Here is a 20,263-nt window from a genome sequence, read left to right as displayed (position 1 = left end):
ATGATTGCCACCCTCAGTGTAGATGGCTTCCAGGAGATGCAGGCTTGCTTGCATTCCCCGAGGCTTATTCAAGATGAACATCCAGAGGTTAGCAGGTGAGGTGTTAGGGATCTATTAATATGCGGAGGCTGCTTGTTTATTCATGTTCCTGCTCCCAAAGAGTTCACACCACTGAAGGCTGGATATTAAAATTAATTACTGTATGCCATCCTAGAGTAACTTTGTGAGATGGGCAGCTATATAATTTTGATTAATAAATAAAAGCCAACATCCTACTTCCTTGCACTGTTGCTGTGCTTTAGAAAGGAGTCAAGACCTTTCTCTTTACACAGGTTTTTCAGTTTTAATTTGTTAAATTTGACTTTGCTAACTCTTATTGAACTTTCAAACTGCCTGAGTAGAAAAGAAGGGTGTCAATCAAATAAATTCTCGGTGCCAATTGCTGTCAGCCCAAGGTGTTCATTGTTCTGAGAGTGAACTCAGAACAGGGGATTAAGAGTTATTTATTTTATGTGCTACTTCTTCTGAAGACCATTAGGAAACCAGCTGCTGCTTACATCTTGATCAACATTACCTTCCTATCAGTCAGAACAGGTATGATTCTTGGCATCATTCAAGGAGCTAGTTATTTAAAAAATGTTTTTGTTGCATAAGTGCCTACATTGTGAGGCCTTTTTTTTTTGTGTAGACCAATGTCTTCTGAGACTTAGAATACTTAAAAAGCCTTTTTCTGCAGATACAGCAGAATGGAAATAGTGTGAAAATTGTTGCCTCTCTCTTTGCAAATATTCAGTTTAAAAATGCTTGTTCCAGGGATTTTTTTCCTCCTCATTGTTCAGTTAGTTTATATTTCTGACTGCCCTTAATATGATGGATTTTAAAAAAATCTGTTACATTTGCACTATTTGGGTTGGATTGACTCTACTGTTGTTCTTTTGGTAAGGATGTTGTTTATTGATAGTACCCATCCAAAACAATGTATATAGATGGGACAAACAAAATAGAACATTTAAATATAAATAAAATTATTTGGATTTGAATGTGGTCTTTGAATTTAACCACAGTGAGCTTTGTTCAGCTTTATAAATGTCCTAAGAAACATTCTAACAAATACTGATTTGGGCAGAGGATAAATAACGTTAATTAAGATTCATATTCATCACTAGAATGGACTATTTTCTTTTTTATATAGTTATTTTATTAAAAGTAGAATTGCAACAGTAAAAACTAATACAAACTAAAAAGAAAAAAAGAAAATTCAGAAGAGAAGAAAAATAGAAAAATGTAAAAAATAATAAAGAAAAACAAAAATATGTATATCAAATTTGACTTGTATTTAAAACTTCATTCATTAAGGATTGAAGGAAGCTCCCCTGGTGCTTTCAGATTTGTTGGTCCAAAGGTTTCTAATAATTAAAAAGTAGTTAAGTTTTTCTGAAAGTGATATAAAAAGAAGTATACAAACCCAGTATTCTTCAAAGGCACCAATTGTGGTTTTAGCAAGATAGCTTTTTGCTTGTGTCCCAAAACACTAGACCTATGGGAGACTGCTGTCTTGTAGTCTTCTTGCAAAAAAGTTGCTGTTTGGAGTACTTGGTGGTGATCTCAAGTCCTCTTTATCCAGAAAGGAATTATGAAGAGCCAGTCTGCTTCCCAGTTCTTAATTATGCCACAGCTGTTGGCTCCTTTTTTTTTTTTTACCAGAGCTGTCTTCAGTTTTCTGTTTCTTCCCCCTGTCCTTCAAGAAGGAATACTTTCAATAAACCCTCCGCCAATATTTCAATTGTAAAGGAATATACTGCAGTATACTGCACCAATATACTGCAAGAAAATAATTTGTGTTCAGTATTAGCTATAGTTTACCAAAGTTTTATTTATAATTTAAGAGTATAATTGGATTCATGAACCTTTTGAGATAGTTAACTACGGTAGTTACTACATTTTCACCATTTCCACAGTTCTGTTTACAGCAATTAATATGGTAATAGCCCCCCACATTCATTGAATTTATATCCCACCTTCAAAGAGGATAGGGTAGTCTCTATAACATTTCCTGTTCCGATGTTTCCCCACAGCCATCATCTTGTGTGATAGATTTGAGTGAGAAATGATTAGTCCAGAGTCACCCAGTGAACTTCCATGACTGATGGTACACTTGAACTTGAGTTCCACAATATTAATTCAGCACCTTAAGGTGCTCATTAAGTGTACTACATTCTTGTGTATTTATTTATTTATTTATTTATTCATTCATTCATTTATTCATTCATTCATTCATTCATTTATTTGCAATAAACTTGGATACAAATTGTCCTGCGCACTTGATTTTGAAGAAACTGTATAAAACAGAATGAGTTTCAGTTCTGAAGGCTAATCAAGATGAGATCTTTAGTTGAAGGGGCAGAATGCCAAAGCTTCAAGTTTATGAAGTTGTCTGGAGAATCTCTCCCAACAATGCACAAGGATGATAATCGGGTGGGATTCAACTGGTTTGGGCCAGTTCGGGAGAACTGGATGTTAATTTTACATCCAGTTCTGTGAATCGGTAGTTCCAATGACCAGACCAGACTGCCCCTCCCAGGAGTCCCCATGAGGCCCTTCTGGCTCCCAGGTAAGTGTAGGGAGGCCTCCTGGGAACAAAAACAGGACACAGGGTGTGGGTGTGTGCGGCGGCACCCCCACACCCCGTTTTGTCTGCCAGGTGCCTCCAAGGAAGCTTTCTAGGCCCACATGGGTCCAGCACCACCCCCATGTGCCCCGTTTTGGCTTCAAGGAGGCTCCAAGGAGGCTTTCTAGGCCCAAAATGGGGGTGGGGTGTCTGGTGCTGCCCCCCCATGCCCTGTTTTGGCTTCTGGGAGGCCTTTAAGGGAGAAAGAAAGAAGAAAGAGGGAGGGAAAGAAAGCGAGGGAAGGGAGGAAAAAAGGAAGAAGAGGGAGGGAAGGGACAAAGAAAGAAAGGAAGAGAAAAAGGGAGGGAGGGAGGTGAGAAAGAAAAAGGGAAGGGAAAAAGAAAGGGAGGGAGGGAAGGGAGAAAGAAAAAGGGAAGGGAGAAAGAAAGAGGGAGGGAGGGAGGGGAGAAAGAGGGAAGGGAAAGTGAATGAGGGAGGGAGGAATGGATTTCTTCAAAAAGGGAGGGAGGGAGAGAAAAGAGAGAGGAAGGAAGGACCACAAACTCTGGCACTAGACGCAGCTTCAGAGGATGCTTTGAAATAGCACAGCAATCCAGGGCTGGAAGGGACCTCGGAGATCATCTAGTCTGACCCCCTCTCTCCAGGAGGAGACATCTGGGTTATTTTGGTGCCTCACCCAGTCACATGACCACCAAGCCACACCCACAGAACCATTTGTTAAAAAATGAGAATCTCACCCCCGATGATAATGCTTTGGGCTGAAGTACTGTACTTTTCAAGAATTTCCAATTTTTAATAGGGCGTCTTTTTAATTTTTTGTTTTAACACTATCCTCAAATGAGAATTGTCTCAGAGGTCTGGTGAAGTCAGACAAGATGCACAGATGCTGAAATGATAATACCCTTCAGAGATTTTAACATACCACAACATTCTTGTTATTTTCTTGCTAAAGAAGGTTAACATGGCTACTCCTTTGGAAATTGTTCCAAATAATGTGGAAGAGAAGCTACTTTGGGGAAAAAACTTGCAATCCTATGGATCAGAATTCATGCTGCTGGGAAACAGGAGCTCACTCTCACCCACCACTCACCCCCACAAAAATTGTATTGTTTCATAAGAGGAGCTTGTAGCATCCTTTCAGACTGACCATTTTTCATGGTACAAAGATTAGATTATAAATTAATTAAACCTCTCAAACCTTTTAAAAACTATACTGTTCAATTCAAACTCAGTTGTTTTAGCCTTTTCACACTCAATAAACCTCAACTACGGTGTAAATAAATAAAATAAGGGCTTTGACTGATTATTATTTTTGTTATTTTAAGAGCCAGTGTACATTTATGGAGCTTCATATAACACAGGTTTTCCAATAAATTAATGTACTGGTTGGATGGGATCCCTATGAGATCCAAAACACTCATCTACAGATGCTGCAACTTTTGTATTTCAGATTGTTGTGTGGCATGGCAGGGAGATCATCTTTGCTCTTAGATGTGAAAATTCAACAGATGGGAAATATTGTCATTAAAAAAATAATAGAAATGGCCAGATGATACATTCTGTGAGCTTGGTTGCTAAGTCTATTGCTAGTTTCGCTTCTCGGCCTCCTACTTCATGCCTATTGGACAGTCAACAACTGTAAGACTCTCTTAAAGCATTCTCCCACCCACATTCCTTTTTTCATACTAATGTAAATTCTCAAAAGCTACAGTGTTGACATCTGTCATTAAGGTTGAACCTCATTAAATGCAGAGTAACTGGTAATGAAGTATCTTGGAACCCTACATAAGGGTGACATTCATCACTGGACTTGCCCCACCTGACTAGAGTAGCTCAGAGTGATATAACAATGACTGGCTTCATCTAGTATTTGCCACCACCTTCTCTTCCTTCCTTAAACAAGGTGTTTAAAACAAGGCCAAAAGAAAGAAAAGGTATTTTCCTTTCTGTTCAGTGAAAAACACAAGGACAACATAACCTGTAAACCAGTCATCAATCTTTAGAATGCGTTACCAGATTACAAAATAAAGTAGCATTAAAGCTATCTCTTTAAAAGTGGCATTTGGCATTTATTAATTCACACAGCAATAAGAGAAACATGAATGGGTTTTAGATTTAAGGATAACTTTCAGATTCAAAGAGGAGCTCTAAACAAAAGAACAAAGTACTGATTCTTTCAAAATGGAGATTGAACATCAGATGAAAATAGTTTTGTGATTAATTGGGGAAAGTTTTGTCCAAAATAAAATTAAAGCAGTAAGTTTCTGGATATTTATTGCAGAGGAACCTACCTAGCTTCACTTCCTTCTTGCATTATGGGAGATGTTATTTCCAGCTTGGGATGTGCTTGGCATTCATTTCCTTCCCTCAGAGCAAACTACTATTCCCTGGAAAGATTCAAGAAACAAAAACATCTCTTGGACTCTACCTTTGCTATCTGACCTTAGGGACTGATACTCACCATACTAGAGAGTGGGGAGACCAAACTCTTTGTGTGCTGCTGCCCCAACTGAAGTCTCGAAAACTTACACAGCTAGAAATTCCCATTATGGGAATTCCCATCTGATTTCAAGGCCATCCTGATTTCCTTAGCACTGTCAGTGGCAGAAAAGAGAAATGAATCAAACAACACCTCACAACATCAAAGAGTTCCTTGTAATTAAATTTTTGCTTTCATCATTCCACCCTAAAATTCCTTGAGAAATATATCCAGCTAGGCCAGTGATACCTTCATTTCCACCAGTGAGTTTCCAGGACCAATTAAATCGGCTGGCAATAATTATAAATAAAGACTTTCAACATAACTGTAAAGAACATGTTGTGCTGTATGTGTTTCAATGCCGGTTGTAATTCTCTCTTGGGCCCTACTTAGTTGATCTTCTCTAAACAGAGCCAGGTGGAAACCAAGTGTTAAAATGACACACTGCTTTGGGGATAGTTGTTCATCTGACACAGCTGGAAGACTCAATCTAAATATTTTGGGAGAGGCTGGAGTTCTCCATTCTGTGGCAGGTAAAATGTTGTTGCTTAATATTTTATCATGCTTTGTGAACTCATCCACCTACCCAATGTATCCATGTTCATATAGTACCAGCCATCCTGTCAAGTCCTGAGTGTGTTTCAGTTGCATATTGGGGATTGTTGTAAAGCACGGGTGTCAAACTCGCAGAGTCATGTTGTTGTCATGTGATGTATCGCAATGTTTTTTCCCTTTGCAGAGCTGGGATGGGCATGGCCTGCGCGCAATGCATCCTGCCCAGAAGCTGCCAGTTTGACACTTCTGTTGTAAAAGAATCATATGTACCTATGGATTTTTTTTTCTTACTTAAAAACCACCCCCTACCCCCAGAATCTTGAAAACTTACATTGTTATTTTCTTGATTTTTTTTAATTTGGGGGGGAAATACATAGAACTCTCTACACAGATTAGATAATTGCCACTAAATATAGTGTAAGATGCTATATTGTTACATTGCAATGCTTATTGTCTAGGCTGAGTTGGCTGGGAATTCTAGGAGTTGAAGTCCACAAATCCTAAAGTTGCCAAGCTTGGACACCCCTGCTGTAATGGCTTTGTTCCTTAGAAATATGTCTCCATGAATGTTTAGCTTTTAAACAGAGAGAGGAAAAACCCATTGATACATTTTATTCATGGAGAAATTTAAAAAAAACACCATACAAATAAACTGGTGACAGAATTTAACTGATGTTGATTTAAATTAGCTAATTAAATTAGCTCTTAGCTCCTAAGAGCTAAGCAGGATCAGATCTGATTCATACATGGATAAGAGACCACCAAGAAATCTCAAGATTGTTAGGCCAGAAGAGAAATTTGGTCAACAATCAGAAGGCAAACATTTATTTCTTATGGCCCAGAAAAATGCATGGACTGGCCTGCAGAGTCTCCAGGAACCAAGCTTTTCAAGTCAGTCTTTATTGTTAAATTTTCCTTTATCTAAAAGCTCATTAAGAAATACAATAAACTGGTCCCTTGCTTTCTGCTACTATCATTAGGCGAGTTGACAGAACTTTATTTTTCAACAGTGTAGATTAACGAAACAAAAATGTACAAAACCATGGAATAATTTTTAAAAGATCCCAATATACAACTGGAATGTACCCTTTGGCTTTTCTGCAGTGGTCTTCTCCTTGTACCCTATCCCTATATCCCAATTAGCGCCTAACACGCTAAAGCTATTCGTATCTGAGCAGGATTGCAGAGGTCAAAATCCACAGCCAATACCTCCAATCGGCTTTCTCCACCTCTTACCTTTCAGACAGCCTGGTTCACGGCTCCCAGAATTCTGAATGAGAAACCTAGGATTGTCAAACCATCTGAAAGGTAGCAGGTTGTGATGTCAGGTTAGTCCCCTTGACCTTCTGGCTACTCTTACCCAAAAGCAACTTTGTCAACTCTTAAGACTTGTGGACTTCAACTCCCTGAGTTGCTGGGGAATCCTGAGGGTTGAAGTCCACAGGTCTTGATGTTGCCAAAGTTAGACAGTCTTTGCCTTAAAGACTGGAAAGCAGAGCAGGTTGTGGAAGTTGTCGGAAGTTGTGGGAGCGTCATCACTTGAGACTTTCAAGAAGAGATTGGACTGCCATTTGTCAGAAATGGTGCAGGGTCTCCCGCTTGGGTGGGGGGGTTGGACTAGATGACCTACAAGGTCCCTTCCAACTCTGATAATCTGTTTATCTGTTTAGGTTTGGATCCATCCTGGCAGGTGGAAAGGAGCACTTTTCTCTCTAACGGGCATTTAGTGAATCTGCTTGCCAGTCTCTTGGTTCTCTGGTGATCTTCCAGATTCCCTCGAGTATAATGTTTTTCAGGATGCAGATCATTTATACAGGTGAAACTCAAAAAATTAGAATATAGTGCAAAAGTTCATTTATTTCAGTAATGCAACTTAATAGGTGAAACTAATATATGAGATAGACTCATTACATGCAAAGCAAGATAGTTCAAGCCGTGATTTGTCATAATTGAGATGATTATGGCTTACAGCTCATGAAACCCCCAAATCCACAATCTCAGAAAATTAGAATATTACATGCAATCAATAAAACAAGGATTGTACATAGAACAATATCGGACCTCTGAAAAGTATAAGCATGCATATGTACTCAGTACTTGGTTTGGGCCCCTTTTGCAGCAATTACTGCCTCAATGCGGTGTGGCATGGAAGCTATCAGCCTGTGGCACTGCTGAGGTGTTATGGAAGACCAGGATGCTTCAATAGCGGCATTCAGCTCTTCTGCATTGTTCGGTCTCATGTCTCTCATCTTTCTCTTGGCAATGCCCCATAGATTCTCTATGGGGTTCAGGTCAGGCGAGTTTGCTGGCCAATCAAGCACAGTAATCCCACGGTCATTGAACCAGGTTTTGGTGCTTTTGGCAGTGTGGGCAGGTGCCAAGTCCTGCTGGAAAATGAAGTCAGCATCCCCATAAAGCTCGTCTGCGGAAGGAAACATGAAGTGCTCCAAAGTCTCCTGGTAGACGGCTGCATTGACCGTGGACTTAATGAAGCACAGTGGACCAACACCAGCAGATGACATGGCTCCCCAAATCAACACAGACTGTGGAAACTTCACACTGGACTTCAAGCATCTTGCAGTGGGTGCCTCTCCATTCTTCCTCCAGACTCTGGGTCCTTGGTTTCCAAATGAGATGCAAAAGTTGCTCTCATCAGAAAAGAGGACTTTGGACCACTGAGCAACAGACCAGTTCTGTTTTTCTTTAGCCCAGGTAAGATGCTTCTGATGTTGTTTGTTGTTCAGGAGCGGCTTGACAAGTGGGATATGACATTTGAAGCCCATGTCCAGGATCCGTTTGTGTGTGGTGGCTCTTGATGCACTGACTCCAGCCTCAGTCCACTCCTTGTGAAAGTCCCCAACACTTTTGAATGGCCTTTTCCTGACAATCCTCTCCAGGCTGCGGTCATCCCTGCTGCTTGTGCACCTTTTTCTTCCACACTTTCCCCTTCCACATAACTTTCTATTAATGTGTTTTGATACAGCACTTTGGGAACATCCAATTTTGTTTGCAATTACCTTTTGAGGCTTTCCCTCCTTATGGAGGGTGTCAGTGATGGTTTTCTGCACAACTGTCAGGTCAGCAGTCTTTCCCATGATTGTGATTCCTACTGAACCAGACTGAGAGACCATTTAAAGGCTCAGGAACCCTTTGCAGGTGTTATGGCTTAATTAGCTGATTAGAGTGGGACACTTTGAGCCTAGAATATTGAACCTTTTCACATTCTAATTTTCTGAGATTGTGGATTTGGGGTTTTCATGAGCTGTAAGCCATAATCATCTCAATTATGACACATCACGGCTTGAACTATCTTGCTTTGCATGCAATGAGTCTATCTCATATATTAGGTTCACCTTTTAAGTTGCATTACTGAAATAAATGAACTTTTGCACGATATTCTAATTTTTTGAGTTTCACCTGTATATGCTATAGTAAGAGGGTAGGAGATGATGTACAAAGGGTTGGCTCCCCACCCTCCTATATTTAGTTCCAAAGGCTGCTGAATGCACATTGGTGCTTCCAAGGCAGAATGTAGGGGCCTCATGCTGTCCTTCAGATATGAGTTGCTTCATTTGTCTCCATAGCCTCCTGGTGGTGGTGGTGGTGGGACTATTTTGTCCAGGGCCTTTTCAGTCCCCCCAGGCTGCATGAACATGTGGTGTGTCTTTGAAAACATCCCCCTGCCTCTCTCTTTCCCTCCCAAGCCTTTGTTAGTTTGGAGGCTGGCCTGATTCAAGGTCCAGGTGCCAACCAAGTTAAAGTCCCCCCCCAGGAGGCAATTATTGCCTCTCAGTCTCCTCCTTTGTTCTCCTGGGGCCATGAATTCAGATTGAATTAAACACCCACTTGCCAATAGTTCCTGCTCATTTACAGCAGAAATCTCCACCCAGAAAGGATACGGGGAAAGGTTCCTGCTTTCTTCTGAACAATCCCGCACTGAGTTCAGCCGTGCTGCATCCACTGTCCTAAGATGTTCCTCATTGCTGTTGACGTTCTCCCCGTTTACACCCAGGGATGGGAAAGGCTCGCAAGGCAGTCTCCCTGCCAAGGAGCAGTGCTGGCATTTTTTTAAAAAAAATGTAATTGTTCACTCCCAAAAGATATATGAGAGTGGGAAGGGATAGGAAGGGAGAATTGAATCATTCTGCTGAATTAAAGTGGTCAAATTTCTTAATCACTTTAAAAAAATAAAATAAAGACATTTATGTTTTATTTTCTAGGAAGGGACTCTGTGTGGTCTTGCACTACTCGATTCTCTGGCTCAAGCCCCAGACAACTGCAAACTTATTCATTGAGCTTGCTGGCAACGGGCCTCTGTCACAGCTTTCAGGGGCATTAGCAGCCATGCCGCTAAATTGATGTTTGGAAACTTGCAAGCTGGCTTGAAATTATTCAGAGGATGGGCACCCTGCTGCTCTTAAGCTGAGCCATCTCTAAGTCCCTGCAATGCAGGTGCAGATGCTAAGCCCACTTGGTTGCCTGCAATTAAGAATCTGAGTCTGGGGATTGTCTGAAGCTGCTGGGCTGGGAAAACTGCTCAGACAGCCTCGGTCTGGGCTGTCTCACACCCAGGAGGAGGAGCAGCCCAGGAGGGAGGTTGCCGTTTATCAAAGGGCAACTTAGTCACGGGCAGGCAGGGAACTAGCCACCTCTAACCCACCCAATGGAAGGCTTTTTTTTGTCAAAAAGGTACAATCGGGCTGGATCATTCAAGCACATTTCATTGTCATGGGACAGCATCATCAAGAAGTAACTTGTATTAACTGATGTTAACGCACCACAACTCTGGCAAACCAAACAGCATTTTTACATCTCATCCTATCCAAGATAGAAAAACTGGCTCCTATCAAGTAATTATAGGTCCCGTTAATAAGGAAGCCCTGTAGCTGGTTCAGCCTTTGCCACAGATTCTTCAGTTGGCCATAGGCAAAGCACAGATAGGCATTGTAGGCCTATGTCCCCCTTCTATCTTCTGGACAATATGAGCAATATTGTCTTAAAGGCATTGCAAGTAGGCTCCTAATGACTCACTAAAATCTTGTTGATTTCAGTAGGTTTAGTCTTATAGCAAGAGTTGAATCCAGAACTAAATTTCACAGAGTGATAACAAGATTATATAGCCACCCAGTGTCTTGTGGCCATCTCCAATCAATCAATCAATCAATCAATCAATCAATCTTGCCTAGAAAGACATCCCAGTTGATTTTAAAACAATAGCTTGGGATCCACTCAGTCTTAATTTTTATAACCTAATAATCGATGTGTCCATGGGTTACTTTAAATGGCAATCTTTACATCTATATTTATAAAACTAATTATACAAACACTCATTCCATTTTTAAAAGTTATTTACAGCAGCAACTTTGTCAGGATGTCTACTATGAGAAAAAGCAATGCAAATGTGATTGTGATTATTTGGAAATGATTTCTTTTTTAAAAAATAAATCCAATATCACAATACCCTTATAAAAACCTGTAGCATAATCGCATTGGAAATATTGTGCACTGTACCTAAAAAGACCATCATAGAGTTAGAACATCAGATCATCACAATTGTAAAGAAAGTGGAGCAGTGCAGTATGTGTGAAAAGGTCTTAAGGTTGAGTTTATTAACTGGGGGGGTTGGGAGGGGAAATGCAGTTATATGGTAGAGCGTATAAAATTATTTATAGTGTGATTGGGAGAATGTTTAATTTCTCTGTCATAATATTAGAACCAGGTCATGCAATGAAGCTGAATTATGGGAGATTCGGGACAGATAAGAGAAAGTAATTCTACATGCAAAGCATAATTAAAGCCATATAATATCATGATGGCCCTCAATTTAGACAAATTCAAGATGATAAGCAGCTATATATTACACAGTGCTTATATATTGTTTCGTTTATCGTAATATATACCCTCCATTTATCATCGGGCGGGGGTGGAATGTGTGAGAATGAAGTGGCACTGAATGCTTGAGAGTTGATTTCACATGGAGATTCAGCTGGTTATTGTGCAAGAGAACATTAGGCTTCAATTAAACTTTGCAGGCCTCTTGTTCCCTAGCTCCCTCTGAAAGCATATTCAACTTTCAGCCTTCTCATGCAAGTTTGCATCTACAGCAAGAGCAGATGAAACATCAACAACGTACTGCTCACCCATTGTGCTTAGGATGGTTCCCTAGCGTGGTGTAAGAACATATGCTTTGTCTAGAGCAGTTCTTCAAACCCTGGTGACATCGCCCCAAATTCACCAAATTGCCAGTGTTATAAAAGATGGGGACAAGTTGATGTGAACCGCTAATCAGAATCAGCCACATTGAACAAATGGACAGGTCAAATGTAGTCCGTGTAGCTTTGGGTTCTTCCACAAGATGCTGATTGCATTCTGCTCCTCTCTGAGAATATTTATGGACATTAAATTCAAGGATAAATAAACCAGCTACCCCGTGCTCAAGTAGGGCATGAAACTTGCAACCCAGGGCTGCACATTCTTCTCAGTGATGGCTGAACCGTGGGCTAGAGGGACTTATTTCTTCCTATCAATCAGCTTACTGACCAAATGTGATGGAGAGAGATTCCAATGAGAAAAATAATCCTTTTGTGCCTGCTGCTGACCCCAGGAATAGCTGCCCAGCGGCTCAGACCAGCCGTATCCCCCAGTGCTTCCTGCTCTTGAAAGGGAACGGGGAATTCCTTGCTCCCTTGGAGCCTGCGGTCACAAGGACACTACAGACAAGATTAGGGTGGGTTTCTTTCTTTTTCTCTCTCCAGCACACCAAGACTGGGTGTTTGTCTGCATTTCTCTCGTCACCCCATCTCCAAGGAAGCTCCCTCCTCCACTCCCCCCAGCCCCCAAACCTTCACTTTCTAAGAAGGATGCGACCTACTGAGCTATTCACACCAGTTAAATGAGAAAAGAGGGTTGATAAAGCACATGCTCGGAGAAGAGAAAGAAAGAAAAAAAGGGGGGGTGGAAAGAAAAAAAAGGAAGAAAAAAAAGAGGAAAAAGAAAAAGAGAGGAGAAGGGTTGATGCTTTGGGTTGTGAAAGAAAAAAAGAAGATTATTTCTTCCTCTGCTGCCCATAGGCATATAGGCGCCCTTTTCTCAGATCCAAAGAAGGTCACCACTGCAATCCCACTGCTAATAATCCGATTTTCCCAAACAAGTCTTTTACCTACTCTTCCCCACTCCTTTCCCTGCCCCCTCTGCCTTCAGGGGTCTACTGGGCTGCCTTTCTTCAACAATCCAGAGCATTTCCCCCAATCTCAGTTACAAGAAGGCAACATTTCCTCAGAGCAACTTGCAATCTTCAGTTTTGCTTTCCTGAATGACATGAATGGCCAAAGGAAACAGATACAAGGAATTGGCTTTGCCCAGGTGAGCATTCAAAGGAGAGGTGGAGAAGGCTGAATAACTGAAAGACGGGAACTTTGCCAATATAACTTGGCCCTCAATTGTAGTAACCAGCTGTAGTCGGAGCATGGGAAATACACAACCAGTCAAGCAATGGGCATAGTTAGAAAAGGTCAATTTCATTGGGAGAAATGGAAACCAATGGGATTTCAAGCTTGTCTTTTTGGAGGCAGTAACTGAGACAATTGTATGAATGACTGTTAAAAGCAAACTAGCATTAGTTTAAGGCCAGATTACTGGTAAGGAAGTAGGGGAGCACTGACCTTCTGCCCTCTTCCCCCCAGTGGTGGGATTCAAATTTTTTTTACTACTGGTTCTGTGGGCGTGGCTTGGTGGGCGTGGCAGGGGAAGGATCCTGTAAAAATCTCCATTCCTCCCCATTCCTGGGGGAAGGTTATTGCAAAATCCCCCATTCCTTCCCCACCCCACTAACCTGTTTTCCAGTTCCATTTTCCTGTGCAGGGCAACCAAAGAAGACCCAGCCACTCAGCTGGGACTCAGGAGGCAGAGAATAGATGGGGACGGAGCCAGTCAGGGGTGGTATTTACTGGTTCTCTGAACTACTCAAAATTTCTGCTACCGGTTCTCCAGAACTGGTCAGAGCCTGCTAAATACCACCTCTGCTTCCCCGCCTCCCATAAATCCTGACTTAGACTGGGGATTGGTGTTGACACTAGAGGTGCAATATGGCCTTTGAGCTTAGCCCATGCATGGGCCACTTGGTCCCACTTCCTGATTCCAAGCAGACCTGCTCTTTCTCCATCCATGATTTTTTATGGGAAGACTGATCACATTCAAGCAAGTGGATCCTGTGATGGTAGAGTAGGAACTAATGCCCGATATAGTTCCATCAAATGACCAATCTTTTTCTTTGGCAAAAGGTTTTGTCCTGCTTCTAGACAACAAAAACATTAAAAAACAAACGAACCATCACTCTTGCTTATTAGGTGGTTGTGTCCAGATAGTTCTATTGGCAACAATACAGAAGTAGTTGGTCCCTGCCTTTTTCTGCCATCGTTTGCTTTTCCTTTGAGTTCCCTGCTATAAAACAAAGCCCAGGCAGCTGATATAATAAGCACATTTCCCCACTTTATTTCTTATTTTTACTCCTCTTTTCCATGCAGCACTCTAAATTGCAAATGTTGGGTTTTGGAAGTAGATATCTGGAACCGGAGGTTAGTAGTAGTGTTTTAATCAAGCAAACAAATGTAAATATAGTGGGTGCACATTTATTTGTTTGTTTGTTTATAAAATTTATAGACTATCCATTATACCTCAAGGTAACTCTGAGCAGCTATCTTTTTGGCCTGTCCTGGTGTGTTCTTCAAATACTAACCCCATATCGATGATACAGTTTCACAGGAGTTACTACACTACAACTGACAGCAACTGTCTTATTGCTGATATCTGCTAACTTTCTAAACCAGCTAAAGGCAGCTTAATATTAGTGTTACTTAGTATCCACAACTGGTTTTATAGATGAGCCCTGATAATTATTAAAAGAGCTGATTTTGTTTTCTGTTTGGAACTGAATCCAGCATCCTGAATGTAATATCAGCTTTGGTTTGAAAATTAAAATAAATAAAACAAGTTGCTAGACTTGGGGCTTGGGGCTGTGAAGCAATATTCGACGACATCTTGAAAACAAAGGAAGTGAAGGATTTGAGGTAGTGGGAAAATATGATTTCTTATCTAGGTAAAAACAAAAATGAAGCAAATTTTGTGTGCGTGTGAGTATATGTGTGCGCATAAAACAGAAGCTTGCTTACAATATCTTCAAGGGAATAAGTAAAATTATTTTTTAATTATAAATTATAACAATTTATAACAATATTGGGTTGAAAAGGTAATAAGACCTCTATGAGATCCAATCATAGCGATGGCATTTCTAGAATAATCTGGTAATGGCTGTAAAGGTTACTTTCCAGGTAAAGAAGGAAGATGCTATCCATTATGACACTTAAGATCCCACACCTTTATTTAATCATCTAATTTGAAGCAGGAAAAGTTCAAAAGTTCACTGCTCAATGTAGAAGCTATTCTACCTAGTACTGTTGTAGTAGATAACGAAAGTGAAAATGGTCTTCTGACTACAACTTTGAGTAACGTGTGTGTTCTTGGGAGATTTTTTGGTAATAGGCAGCTGCTGTATCAGTTTTGTATTTCGGTCTTTTCTATTGTTTTAGGAATAGAGAACCTCTTCTGTTGTAAGTCTCAGCCATATTTTCCCCTAGTGTGTTGTGTGTGCCTGGACCATGTAATTAGTTTACACTTCAACATATTGTATAAACAAAGCTTGAATAAACCGTGGTTCAGCTGACCTTTCCATGGTCCAAAATGTGCACCCAAGCATATGGGGTTTTCAGTTCTCAATTTCCTGACAACCCACATGTAGGCATCAAGCAAGCAGAACCCACCTCACAGGGTAGTTGTTGTGGGGAAAATAGGAGGAAGGACCAGAAATCTTTGCCATTTTGAGTTACTTATAAAAGTTATAAAAGCAGAATTAAAATCTAATGAAAACAAATATATACATATGTATTCCCAGCCAGTTAATGCAAAGGAAAATGCTAAGAATGATTGAATGACAGATGAGTGTAGGATAAATCCATTTTAATAGAGTTACTACTTTCTTACCTATAAAAAAGGAATAGAAAATTCATGCTTTGCAGAAGAGGTGTGCCAGAAATTACTGTTTGTCTGGCTAAGCTAGGAAGGTTAAAACAAAAAAAGGCTCAGCAGAAGCTCTGGACAAACCACATCTACAATCCTGCACAGAGTCAAGTTTGACTTGAGGGCGTCTATTTGATCTACTCTCAAAGAATAGATCATTCAGGTGGAACCAAGAGAAAACAGAGATCCTCCACTGGCTTTTGAAAGCCAGTGCTATTTGGTAATGACCTTCACAGAGGTGTTAAAAGTGTATGGGGAGAGATGATAAACAAGGGAAAGAGGAGGAGATAATGAGGTATCACAGCGAGCTGCTAATCTTGGGCTCTTTAAAGGAAAAGACTGATGTGACTCCTGCCCCCTTATTTACACCATCGCAGATAATCCCTTTGGTCTTGAGCAAGATTCCTTGCCCCAAACCTAGAAATATAGACTGAACTTTGGCACTGGGAACCCAAATGCTAAAGTTATTCAGAGGGAAGGAAAGTTGAAATTAGGAAAGACATGGAAGAGGAAGGAGGCAAAGTCCAAAGTGGAGCTGAGAAGCAATAGCTAGCATGACTACCAACTCTTGGACTAACATCTGGGTACATAGGAAGTTTAGCTCCGGTGGCTGGGTCTATTAGTAAAGGAGGAGAAAGAGAGCCACAGCTGCTGTTGCACAAATAGGGAAAAGACAATGGATGGGTCTGAGGAGGTGGGGGGAAACCCTACATCAATAAGCCATTTGTCAGGGTGTGGATCATCAGCATGTGGCCAAGATATGGGGAGCAACCAGGCAAGAGGAAAAATAAAACAAAGTTATGTTTACATTATTTAACAAGTAAAAATTAAACCGTAACCCAGTAAAGAACAAATGGCAACAGTTATATAAAAGGCACATTTTAAGATCAGCCTAGTAACTTGTCAGGTGTTAAACTTCTTGCTTCTCCTTGTTCTTCAGCTCAGAAAAGGAGATAGTTGTCCAGGTATATCTTTACAGAGTCCATAAGCCTCAAATCTTCCTACTGATTGGACTAAATTTCCATTCAAGACCCGTAGTCCTCCCTGGATCCATTTCTGGGGTACCAGAATAAGGGTGAAACAGAGCACAGCCTTCTACCTCTGAGATGTTTTGGGCTTCATCTCCCATAATCTCCAGATGTCCATGCTGACTAGGGCTTGCTTGCTTGATCTATTTATGCAATTGTTCTACCGTCTGAAATCTCGTGGACTCTGGGCTTGTGGGAATCGATGTCCAACATCTCTCCATGGCAATCGGATTGAGGACATGTTGAAACTTGAATTTGAAGTTCTCGACTTTTCACTCCTAACCAGGACTGAATGTTGATTTCATCTCAGAATTGTTCCACACGCTTGTCTTTATAGATACAAAGAGATGGCAATTTGGCTTCCCTAATGAATTCCCCTATAGAATTGAAAATGGCACATGGATGGTTACACACCCTGAGATTATATAATGTAAGGACCTGATGCCCAGGTTTCCAGAGGTGGATAGTTGGGGTGAAGGATTTACAAAATAGACAGTTCCCTTAATCTAACTCGCGGATGTCAAACTCAGTTGCATCACATGACATATTGTGATGTATCACAATGTTTTTTGTCTTTGCGGAGCGTGGCCTGTGAGTAACACATTCGGACCACGGGCCATCAGTTTGATACCCCTGGTTAACTTATTCCAGTCCTTTATCATAGTGACCTTGCACCTGATCACTTGTTCAGAGGGTGGTGGCTTGTTGTATGAGTATCCAATTAAGCTTTCCTGAAAAGAAAGCAAGAATTCTGAGGCTTTGTCAAGCAAATGATCAGTCATTCTAGGAGAAAAACCGATCTTGTAGTGGCATTCCAACTCCATCAAAACCAACGAACTTGGGGTGTAGGGGAAACTCTGGCTTGCTCTGGTCTTTCCCCTGTTCTTGTGAACCAGCCATGGTTTCTCCCCTGGCAGCCCACCTTTGTGGCTCAGGGTTTGAAGAGAGGTCTCCCATGCCTTTTTGCCCTCCACACCCAAAAGACAGATCTCTTAGGGAAGGTCCTTGAGAAGAAAGGCTTGATTGAGACTGCCCAAGTCGGTGTATGCCACCCTGAGTGTTCATAAATTCAGTCCAGAGGCCCATGCAGAAGATTTGCTGAAAACCTTTTCAGTTTAACATTTTAATGCGTTATAAGATAACATAAGAAATAAAATACGAAAGTAAATAGGAAAACAGTGGGGAGAAAGGGGGGGAAGAAAAGTGAGGAGAGATAAGGAAAAAAAGAAAAAGAAACATTGATTACAAGTCTCTTTGTTGCAGTAAAATAAGGCATTAACATCAAATCACAACTTTTTTTTTTTTTTTCATAATAATATAAACTAACCATTTCTATAAGGATTTATCAGTCTAATCGGTAAAACACAAAACCAAAGCTTCATTCTTTTCCACTTCAAGCCCAAAGTTCAGAAGCAGTTCCCATGTGGAAACAAAAGTATTTATGTTCTTTTCTTTAATCAAAACAGTCAATTTTGCCATTTCAGCCAACTCAATCAGCTTCTGTAATCATTTGTCCATGGTAGGAATCGAAGTGCCCTTCCATTTTTGGGCATACAATAGTCTTGCAACTGTCAACATATATAGTAACAAAGTTCCAAATTTTTTCTCCAAGTCTTTTTCCATTAGGCCCAAAAGGAAAGTGCTGAAAACCTTTTCAATTGCATGTCCCTGCCATTTTAAAGAGCCTTCTTGCAAGTAGAAAATGAAAGAAGACACATTCTAAGTTGGGTTTTATTTTTCCACCAAAGAGAAAACATCTTTACAAAGATGTATTGGGTTAGATTTCAGTAGTTTGAACAACAACCATAGGCCATAGTGGATGAGTTACATTCAACTTTGAAAATTCCTTGGCCACCCAGAATTTGATTTTAAGGCTACATAAACATTTCAAATAAATAAATAAAATCATCCCAAACCAACATCCTAAACCAACATGAATTTGAATTAAATCTATGGGACACGGCTTGTGTGATTAGTCATAGTTCTGTGGCTCACACCACATGCTAATGAATTAACAAGGTTAATAAGTAACAATGGCTGTGTTCTACAGAGACCTTAAATCAAAACCAAACAAGTCAGATTAGAGTAGGATTCACACTTAGCTCGAATGATTGAACTGACCCAGTTGTGGCTTATCCAGCAAAGAATTGTTTTAAAAAGAATCCCTCTGATTTTGTGTGATGGATGAAAGTAAACACAAACCAGACAAATCACATTATGGCTTAAGATGTTGTGTGCATCGAGCCATTGTTGAAAACCATGATTTATGACATGTTGTGCAAACCAGCCAATTATGATTTATTCAGTAAACTATGATTACACAAACTTTATTGTGTGAGGTGTAAACCAAGTGAATGTCTAGTACCCTGTTACCTAAAATAAATGTTAACTATAATTTTGCACTCTTTCAATTCATAAAGGCATAAATTGGCTTCCTTCCCTTTCCTCCCCTCCCCTCCCCTTTCTCTTCCCTTCCCTCATTGTGGATATGAATTAACCTGACATGTGAATACTACCTATGTGGGGATTTTAAATTTTATTTCATTGATCATAGCTATAGCTTGCATTTTTTTCATCCAAGTTGTCCAGCTGACATACATGAATTTCTTTCAACCTGTTTTTCTAGAACAGTATCTGGGGGCCATCCTCAGATATCTTGATTCAGGTCAGGATTGGACCCCAACTGAGATCCTCCTACAGAAAGTAGCTGGTTAGCAACTGAACCCCTCTTCAAAACTGGGATTGGACATTGGGTCAGCATCCATCACTATCTGTGAGGGCAGCAGACTAGCTTAGGGGTGGAGGGCAGACCATATGGCCCTCAACTCTGTAATTCAATAACTGCCCAGCAACTCTGCATATCAGAGGCAGATGTTTCATTCTGCCTGAAGGCAGAGTTGGCCTAAGGTCTTGAAAGATTAAAAATAGTCCAAAGTATCACAGAGGAACTTGCATTAAGGAGACCAGATATAAGCCGCAACAATTTGGTGACCCACTTGATGTAAGTAGAAATCCAGAACATTTTTTTTCTGGGGCGGGGGATTTGGTAGCCCTGCCTGAATGATTTTGCAGAATGTTTCAGCCCATAACTGATAGCCCTGCCTGAATAGTCTTCATTTTCTCCTTTGACATTTATTTCATCATCATCATCATCTAATATCGGGATGAACTACTGAATAAAAGTGAAGAAGGGGTAGTCTTTCTAGATTACTTAGTTTGGGAAATCAAGGCTGCATACAGAGGCTGATGGTTTCAACCTTACCCTTGAGGTGCAAAAAAAAACATTTCTCTGTAGACCTGAAAGAGTTGCAATCTGTTGTTGCATCAGCCTCTTTTTCCTAGATGAGAGGTGAATTTACCTCGCTTTCTCCTCTTAACAGTGTTATATGGACCATGTCAGACATCAAAGCTCGATTAAGGCAATTCTTTAATTGTATCTTTGTGCTTCATTACGTTTTTCATCTCCCTTTGATGAAGAACTCACTCCTTTGTTGTCCTTCA

Source organism: Notechis scutatus, chromosome 2 (assembly GCF_049901735.1).
Source record: "Notechis scutatus isolate UNSWTSFEM ecotype Mainland chromosome 2, rNotScu1.2, whole genome shotgun sequence".
NCBI classification, from domain to species: Eukaryota; Metazoa; Chordata; class Lepidosauria; order Squamata; family Elapidae; genus Notechis; species Notechis scutatus.
The sequence above is the reverse complement of the archived record's forward strand: the minus strand, read 5'-3'. Positions refer to the sequence as shown.